Below are 8589 nucleotides of genomic sequence, written 5' to 3' on the forward strand. Positions count from 1 at the left end.
CTAGGGTAAATTATTCTTGAAAAAATAAGTATAATTCAGAGTAAATTAGAAGATTAGTGAAAAAATCTGGATGAGGTGATTGAGAGTCAAATAGCCTTCTGAGTGGTTTTGGTTGCATTAGAAAATACAGGAAGTGAAGTGTCAGCAGCTATGTAGTTTCTGTTGTAGTTTTCGAGAGTTCATGACATGGTGGAGTTATGATCAGAAGCTGATTCATAGTTGTTTTAGTGAAGAAGCATTGATGTGTGTTGCAGTTGTGAATGATTTGGTTGTTCATTTCCAGTATATGTTGTCCATGGTGGAAATCCCAGGAGGACAGAACAACATAAATCAGAGAAAATGCTGTGATACAGAACAAAGAAACTCTCTCAAACACACTCATGGTTCCTCTTTCTGGGCTTGATCTCATCTGAAGGTTGAGGAACAATCTGAGCAGAAACTATTGTCAGAAAAGCATCACTTTATTCAAAGATGAACCCACAAGTTTAATATGTGGCAGCACAGAGACATTTGACACAACTGCACTAACACCTATTGATTTACTCAGTTTTATCATTTGAACAAACATTCAATTCAATTCAATTCAAAAATATTTTATTAATCCCAGAGGGAAATTAGAGCAATCCCAGATGGAAATTAGAGACATTCGTGTGACATGTGAGACATTCAAAATCATTTTTTTAGGAGAAACAGTGAGAGAACAAGTAACCCCTTCTTTTCCACTAGATGTGAAATGTACAACGAGGCAATTAGCCATCGTTATAGTCAAAGGCTGAGGAACGAGTTTAATATGGGGGGGGGGGGGGGGGCATTTAGGAAATCTAACAAATTGGTGATAGGTCAATAGGTCAATATGTACACTCAGCTAAAGTAAGGAACATCATACTAATACGGTGTTTGACTCCCTTTGGTCTTCAGAACTGCCTTAATTCTATGTGGCGTTGATCCAACAAGGTGCTGAAAGCAATCTTTGGAATGCTTTTATTTATTTATTTCTTTGCTTCCAGTCGGTAACAAGATGGCGCCTGTGCTTGGCTTAGCCGCGGCCACCGGCTACTTTTTCAAACTTTTCTCCACTAACCTCCTCTTTTCCACCTTGCTCCTGTCTGTGATCCTCTTCAGTAGTGTCCCTGCTACCATTTCCTATGATTGCCAGACTATTTTATCCTTCCATTTGCTCACGATCGCCCAAGATGCACCGAGGACATACCTCCCTCTTTGTTTACCTGAGCGGCGCGCTGGCCCGGAGCCAAACGAAGATTCCTACCAGGGCGCCTCCAGCGATGTTTATTCAGTCCCGGGAAAACGTCGGAGGAAAAGAGGTAAACGAGCAGGAATCAAGGTGAGAATACGACTTCTCTTAAAGCATGGTTTATCTGGTAAACATCAGCGTGATCTTCTAGCTTCTTGTCATTTGTTTGGCGACTTGAGCGCCACTTCCGCATTCCCGCCAGGCCGCGTTGCGGCGCAGTTTCTCCGTCCAAGTTTTTTAAGGTCTGTGTATCCACATTCTTCAGTGGTTTCTCCTCCTGTTCCCTCCATAAGTGGTTTTTATAAACACCGTGGATCTAACCCTGCTAATTTACGTCCACTAACTCCAGCTGTTTCTGTAGTTTCTGATTCCTCCACCTCACTCAGCATGGCTCTATTAAATACCCGCTCTGTTAACAACAAGTCCTTCCTGCTCAATGATCTAATTATCTCTAAAAACCTGGATTTTCTGTTTCTGACTGAAGTTTGGCAGCAAACATCTGATTATTCTGCTCTGATTGAACTTTGCCCGAGTGGTTATTCTTTTCTTAGCCAGCCCCGGGGTTCTGGTCGTGTGGAGGCCTAGCTGTAGTTTTCAGAGACCATCTTCCATGTAGCTCTACAACCTCTGGTCACTTTGCTTCCTTTGAACTGCAGCTGATTAAAGTTGGGCATAAGGACCCGTTCTACTGTGCTGTGGTCTATCGTCTACCTGGTCCAAACAGTTCCTCCCTTCAAGAGTTTAGTGACTTTCTATCCTCCACTGTGAAGCTGTCCAGACTGGTGATTGTTGGTGATTTTAACATCCACGTTGATGATCCCTCTGATCTCTTTGCCTCATGGACACCTTCGGCTTTACCCAGCATGTTTCTGGCTCCACACACACCAGGGGACACACTCTACACCTTGTTTTTACCCTGAGTCTAAATGCTGACAGTGTTTGTCCTGAGGACATTTATGTTTCTGATCACCATTGCATTTTCTTTAACTTGTCAGTTTCTGCGTCCCCACCTCCTGCTCGCCGTATGGTTAGTTCTCGTTTTCTTAATGAGAGCACAGCTAGCAATTTTTCTGTTGCTTTGATCCACCCTGTTCTTCTGAAAACGGCCCAGATTCCTTAACTTCTCAGTTTAACGAGCACTGCCTCTCCATTCTGGACAACATCTGTCCTGTCAGAACCAGATCAGTTCCTGCAGTGAACCCTACTCCCTGGTTTAATGACAGCCTTCACAGCCTGAAGCGCCAATGCAGAAAAATTGAGCGTTTGTGGAAGAAAACCCATCTCCACGTCCATCTGCTGCACCTAAAGGATCTTCTGATATCCTTTAACTCTGCAGTCAGAGATGCTAGGGGTTCCTACTTTTCCAACCTGGTGTCCCAGAGCAAAGGGAACCCCAAGGTGCTGTTTAACACTATCAGCAGCATCGTCTCTCCTGCCTCTCCTACAGCCTCCATCCGCTCTGTTACAGACTGTGAAAACTTTCTGTCTTTCTTTGTGGACAAAGTCAATAAGGTTAGATCTAGCATCTCTCCTTCAGCCTTATCGCTGCCTCTCCCGACTCCAACCAGGCCCATCATCCTAAATAGCTTTGCTCCTGTTTCTTTGCCTGAGTTAACCAAACTAGTTAACTCTATGAAGACCTCTGCATGCCCCCTCGACATCTTACCCTCATCTTTGTTTAAAAGTGCTTTTCAGTCCATCGGTCCCAGCGTGCTCTCTATAATTAAAGCTTCTCTGGTTTCTGGTCAGGTCCCTGCTTACTTTAAGAACGCTGTAAGCCACCCACTTCTTAAATAACCAAGTCTTGACGCCTCTCTCCATAGCAGCTTCAGACCCATCTCTAAACTTCTGTTCATCTCCAAGATCTTGGAAAAGGTTGTGGCTAAACAACTCACAGCTGCTCTTGATGAACATAACATCTATGATAGCTTCCAGTCAGGTTTTCGTAGAGCTCATTCTACTGAAACTGCTCTTCTTAGGGTCTCTAATGACCTTCTGACTCACAGTGATGCAGGGGACTGTTCTGTTCTGGTCCTGTTGGACCTGACTGCAGCCTTTGACACTGTTGACCATCACCTGCTACTGGAGAGGCTGAGAGACTGGGTAGGCCTATCAGGAACTGCTCTGGAGTGGTTCTCCTCTTATCTTTCCGAGCGCTCCGTTTCTGTGGCCGTCTCCAAGTTTATGTCCTCCACCACCTCCCTTACCCATGGTGTCCCACAAGGTTCTGTGCTGGGGCCTCTGCTCTTCCTCCTCTATCTGCTTCCTCTTCAGCACATCCTGAGTTCCTTCAAAGGAATCTCCTACCATCTTTACGCAGATGACATCCAACTGTACATCTCTTTTAAGCCCCATGAGATATCTAAGCTGCAGCTGTTACACACCTGCTTAGACTCTATCAAAACCTGGATGGCTGGGAGCTTTCGTCAGCTGAATGAAGATAAGTCTTGGTCAGCTTGCTTCTCACACCAAACCTTCTGTCAGGAATCTTGATGTGACCTTTGACCCAGCTCTCACCCTGGATTCTCATGTCAGTTCTCTTGTTCGTTCTTCCTTCTTCCATCTTAGGAACATTGCTAAGCTGAGTCCCATTCTGTCCCACTCTGAACTTGAGACAGTTATCCACACCTTCATCTCCTCTCGCTTAGACTACTGTACCTATCTTTTCACGTGTCTGAGCAGAACCTCCCTGAACCCTCTACAGGTGGTTCAGAATACCTGCGCTCGGCTTCTGACCAAGTCCTCCAAACACACCTACATCACCCCGCTTCTCCTCCAGCTTCATTGGCTGCCATTCAGCCTCAGGGTTCATTTCAAGATCCTGGTTCTGGTCTATAGGGCCTTACATGGACAAGCACCATCTTACATTGGTGATCTTCTTAGTCCCTACACCCCCAGCAGGTCCCTGAGGTCCAGTGATCAAAGCCTACTGGTTGTGCAGCACCAGGCTAAAGACCAAAGGTGACAGATCATTTGCTGCTGTGGCCCCCAGACTCTAGAACTCTCTCCCCCTTAGCCTGAGATCAGTGGACTCAGGGGTCTCCTTTAAAAAGCAGCTGAAAACTCACTTGTTCAGGCTGGTTTTTGTGCGACCTTCATCACCCTTTCCTTGTTCTTTGGGATTTTTGCCCCTGCCTGTGTTCTGGCCTGCAGGTTAAAGGTTAACTTCTGGTCATTTTTTTATGAAATAATTGGCCTTTTGGTACTCTACAATATCAACATACAATCCTATATAAACATAATAATAATAATAATAATAATAATAATAATAATAATAATAATAATAACCATCGTCGTCGTCTTCCTCCGCTTATCCGGGTCCGGGTCGCGGGGGCAGCATCCCAACTAGGGAGCTACAGACCGTCCTCTCCCCGGCCTTCTCCACCAGCTCCTCCGGCAGGACCCCAAGGCGTTCCCGGACCAGATTGGAGATGTAACCTCTCCAACGTGTCACGGGTCGACCCAGGGGCCTCCTGCCGGCAGGACATGCCCGAAACATCTCCCCGGGGAGGCGTCCAGGAGGCATCCTGACCAGATGCCCAAACCACCTCAACTACCTCCTTTCGATCCGGAGGAGCAGCGGTTCTACTCCGAGTCCCTCCCGAATGTCCGAGCTCCCCTCCTCCTTGAACCGTCACCTTATCGTGGTGGAGGAGTTTGAGTGCCCTAATGATCCTAGGAGCTATCTTGTCTGGGGCACTTTGTGCCCCTGGTAGGGTCTCCCATGACAAATTGGTCTTAGGTGAAGAGTGAGACAAAGAACGGTTATGGGGATCTTTCATGGAGGTAAATTCAAAGAGTCAGAGTACCCGGCCCGGAGGGTTACCGGGGTCCCACCCTGGAGCCAGGCCTGGGGTTGGGGCCCGTGAGTGAGCGCATGGTGGCTGGGCTTTCGCCCATGGGGCCCGGCCGGGCCCAGCCCAAACCGGATACATGGGCTCATCCAACTGTGGACCCACCACCCGCAGGAGGAACATGAAGGGTCCGGTGCAATGTGGATCGGGTGGCAGACCAAGGCGGGAGCCTTGGCAGTCCGATCCCTGGACAAGAAAACTGGCTAATAATAATAATAATAATAATAATAATAATAATAATAATAATGCATTTTATATAAAGTTGCCTTTCAAGGGACACAAGGACACTTTACAGCAATAAAATAACAAAGAAACCAAGTTAAAAACAGCAAAAATCACAAGCCTAAAAATACAAACTACCGTAAATCCTCTAATACAGGCTCGGGCCTGTATTTGACTCAAGCTCATCAAGCTCCAGGCCTTTATTGGAAGGAGGACCAGAATTAGAGGCAGGCCTCAATTCTATTTGAGCAAAATGAACTAATGGTTCGCTGGAGTTTTTGACAATTAAAATTGCGCCCACATTTTCAAAATTAAACACATTTCTTTTAACAACGGTAGTTTCTGCTTCAGCCCTCTCCCCCCTCCCCCTGCGCAGCAGCTGCAAACTCACTGATGCGCCTGCAGCCTCTCGGAGTTCCTGCTGCTCTAAACATTTAAATAATTATTTCATTTTTCTGTTCCTCATTTCTGATTGCCTTCAATGGTGTCTGTTTGTTGTAACCACCAGGTACAAAAACTAACTTGTTGTTATTTGACTTTTTTTCTGTCCTGCCTGTTTATTATCTTCCTGCATCTCCTCTCAATCCTAAAGAAAAACTGCTACCTGGGTTCATATATATTCACCTCATGAGTTACCTTTGAACTGCAGTTCTAAAAGATCTACCGACCGCAAAAACAGCGGAGTGCTCGCCGACTGCATCAGTTAGGTGCGTCACCAGAGGACAAGGTGATGTGCCCCTCTCCACAGCAGCGAAACGCATCAGGCACAAATAAAAGAATAAAAGACAGAAAACATAAAAGGAAATGAGCCGACGTGAACGATCGCGTATTAAATTAGTTTTTGAGGTGGCGACACCTGATTTGATAATGTTACTGTGGCCGTGCTCAGGACGCAGATGTCTGGAGCACGTCAACAATCAGAGCTTTGCATGCGCAAGCTGGTTAAGGTTAGGATGGGGGTGAGGGGAAGAATAAATTGCAAGAGGGTAAACATCACAATTTGGTTAAATGTCCGTTTTACGGCGGGTGTCAGTCCCGATTCTCTGGCACAGCGCGTTGCCTCCCGACGCGCAGGAGCTTGTCACCTGCTGACAACAGGCTGCTGTCTTTTCCGTGGACTGCATCTTGCTGGTCATTATCACGTGACAGCGACTAGTCGATGACAGGCATAAAAAGTCACTACAGAGCGGTGAAGTCGACTAGTGACTAGTTCATACAACCCCTACTACTGCTCCCCAGAGTGTTCTGCAGCATAATCAGCACATTCTCTTTGAACTTGATATCAAATTTTCGCCTCCTCTTTGTCTCCGCACCTGCAACGGTTAAAGTTACCCTCGCGATCTGTCACTGGCAAATCAAAAGTGAGACGGATGACACAACCGTCCCACTGTGGTACTTGCTTGTTACCACATTCCACCCGGCCACAATTAAAAAAAACGGCCATTATTCACCTCCGCCGACTCAGACACCAGCCAAAATATGATACCCGGTAGTTAATTAAATACAGGCCAATATTAGAGGATTTACGGTAGATAATAAAGTCAGTGAAGATGGAAAAGGTGACACTAGCAGTATGCAGTCTGAAACAGGTGGGGTTTGAGTCTTGATTAAAGGAGGAGAGCGAGTCAGAGTTACGGATGGCTTGAGGGAGAGAATTCCAGAGACGGAGAGCAGAGCTGCTGAAGGCTCTGCTTCCCATAGTGCTGAGATGGAAAGGTGGGACAGAGAGATAGAGGATGATGATCTGAGGGAATGGATGGGAGAGATAATGTGAATGAGGTCAGACAGGAATGGGGGAGAAAGTTTATGGATAGCTTTAAATATGAGGAGAATGATTTTGAAATCTGTGTGTTGTCCAACAGGAAGCCAGCGAAGCTGTTGCAGGACAGGGCTGATATGATGACTCACAGAGGTTTTAGAAATGATGTGTGCAGCAGAATTCTGGACCAGTTGGAGCTTATGGATGGACTTTTGTGGTGAACCAAATAGGAGTGTATTGCAGTAGTCGATTCTTGAGGTGATATGGCTGTGAACAAGTATGGAAGCAGACTGGGGGGTGAGAGAGGGGCAAAGGCGATTAATATTGTGTAGGTGAAAGTAGGCAGATTAAGTGATGTTATTGATGTGGGATTGAAATGAAAGAGTGGTGTCAAGGATGACTCTTCACCTGTAGGAAAGGAGAAACGGAGGAGTCATCAACAGTGAAGGAAAAACTTGGAGCTTTGGATAAGGTGGATTTGGTGCCAACTAAAAGGATTTCTGTTTTACCACTGTTAAGTTTGAGAAAATTTGTGGTGAACCAAGATCTAATTTCAGCTAGACAGGAAGAGAGGGAGTGGGGTAAAAGTGGAGATTGGGGTTTTAAGGAAAAGTAAAGCTGGGTGTCATCGGCATAGCAGTGAAACTGAATGTTAAATTTGTGAAAGATAGGACCAAGTGGAACGAAGTAGATAATGAAGAGAAGGGGCCCCAAGACAGAACCCTGGGGCACACCTTTGACAACTGGGGAGGGGTCTGATCTGAAGGACTTGAGTTATATGAATTGTGTGTGGCCTGAGAGATAGGAGAGGAAATAGTCAAGTGTGAGATGGGATATGCCAAACCAATAAGCCTGTCAGAAAAATTGAATGAGAAATGGTATCAAAAGCTGCGCTCAGATCAAGCAGGATGAGGATGGTAAGAAGGCCTGAATCAGCAGCAGTCAGAAGATCATTAGTGATTTTTAAGAGAGCAGTTTGTGTACTGTGACCGGGGCGAAAACCAGATTGAAATCGTTCATAGAGAGTTTTGTTCCAAGTGAAAGTGGAGTTGAGAGACGACAACTTTCTCCAGTATTTTTGAAATGAAAGGTAGGATAGAAATGGGGCAAAGGTTATTAAAGTTGTTTGGATCTGCACCTGCTTTTTAAGCGTGGGCGTGACTGCAGCATTAGTCAAATTAAAGGGATACTGGGCACTTTAGCTTGCTGTTAGCACCTCTTAGTATCCCAGCAGGGGCGCCGTAAAGCGGTGAAAGATTTTGAAGATTCTAAGGGCCCACAGCTGTCAGGGGCCCAACAATGTTTCAAAGTTGAATAAAAAAAATTAAGTTTAAAAATCACAAGTACTTTAATTTGCAGTATATTTTCTCATTTAAGACATTAAACAAACAATCTTTTAGTCTTTATGAAATGTATATTTATTCAGAGGTCCCTACTTTATTTTGACTAATTAATTTGAACCCCCCCCCCCCCCCCAACGGCATAAAATGGAAAATGGTACA

Source organism: Nothobranchius furzeri, chromosome 12 (assembly GCF_043380555.1).
Source record: "Nothobranchius furzeri strain GRZ-AD chromosome 12, NfurGRZ-RIMD1, whole genome shotgun sequence".
NCBI lineage: Eukaryota > Metazoa > Chordata > Actinopteri > Cyprinodontiformes > Nothobranchiidae > Nothobranchius > Nothobranchius furzeri.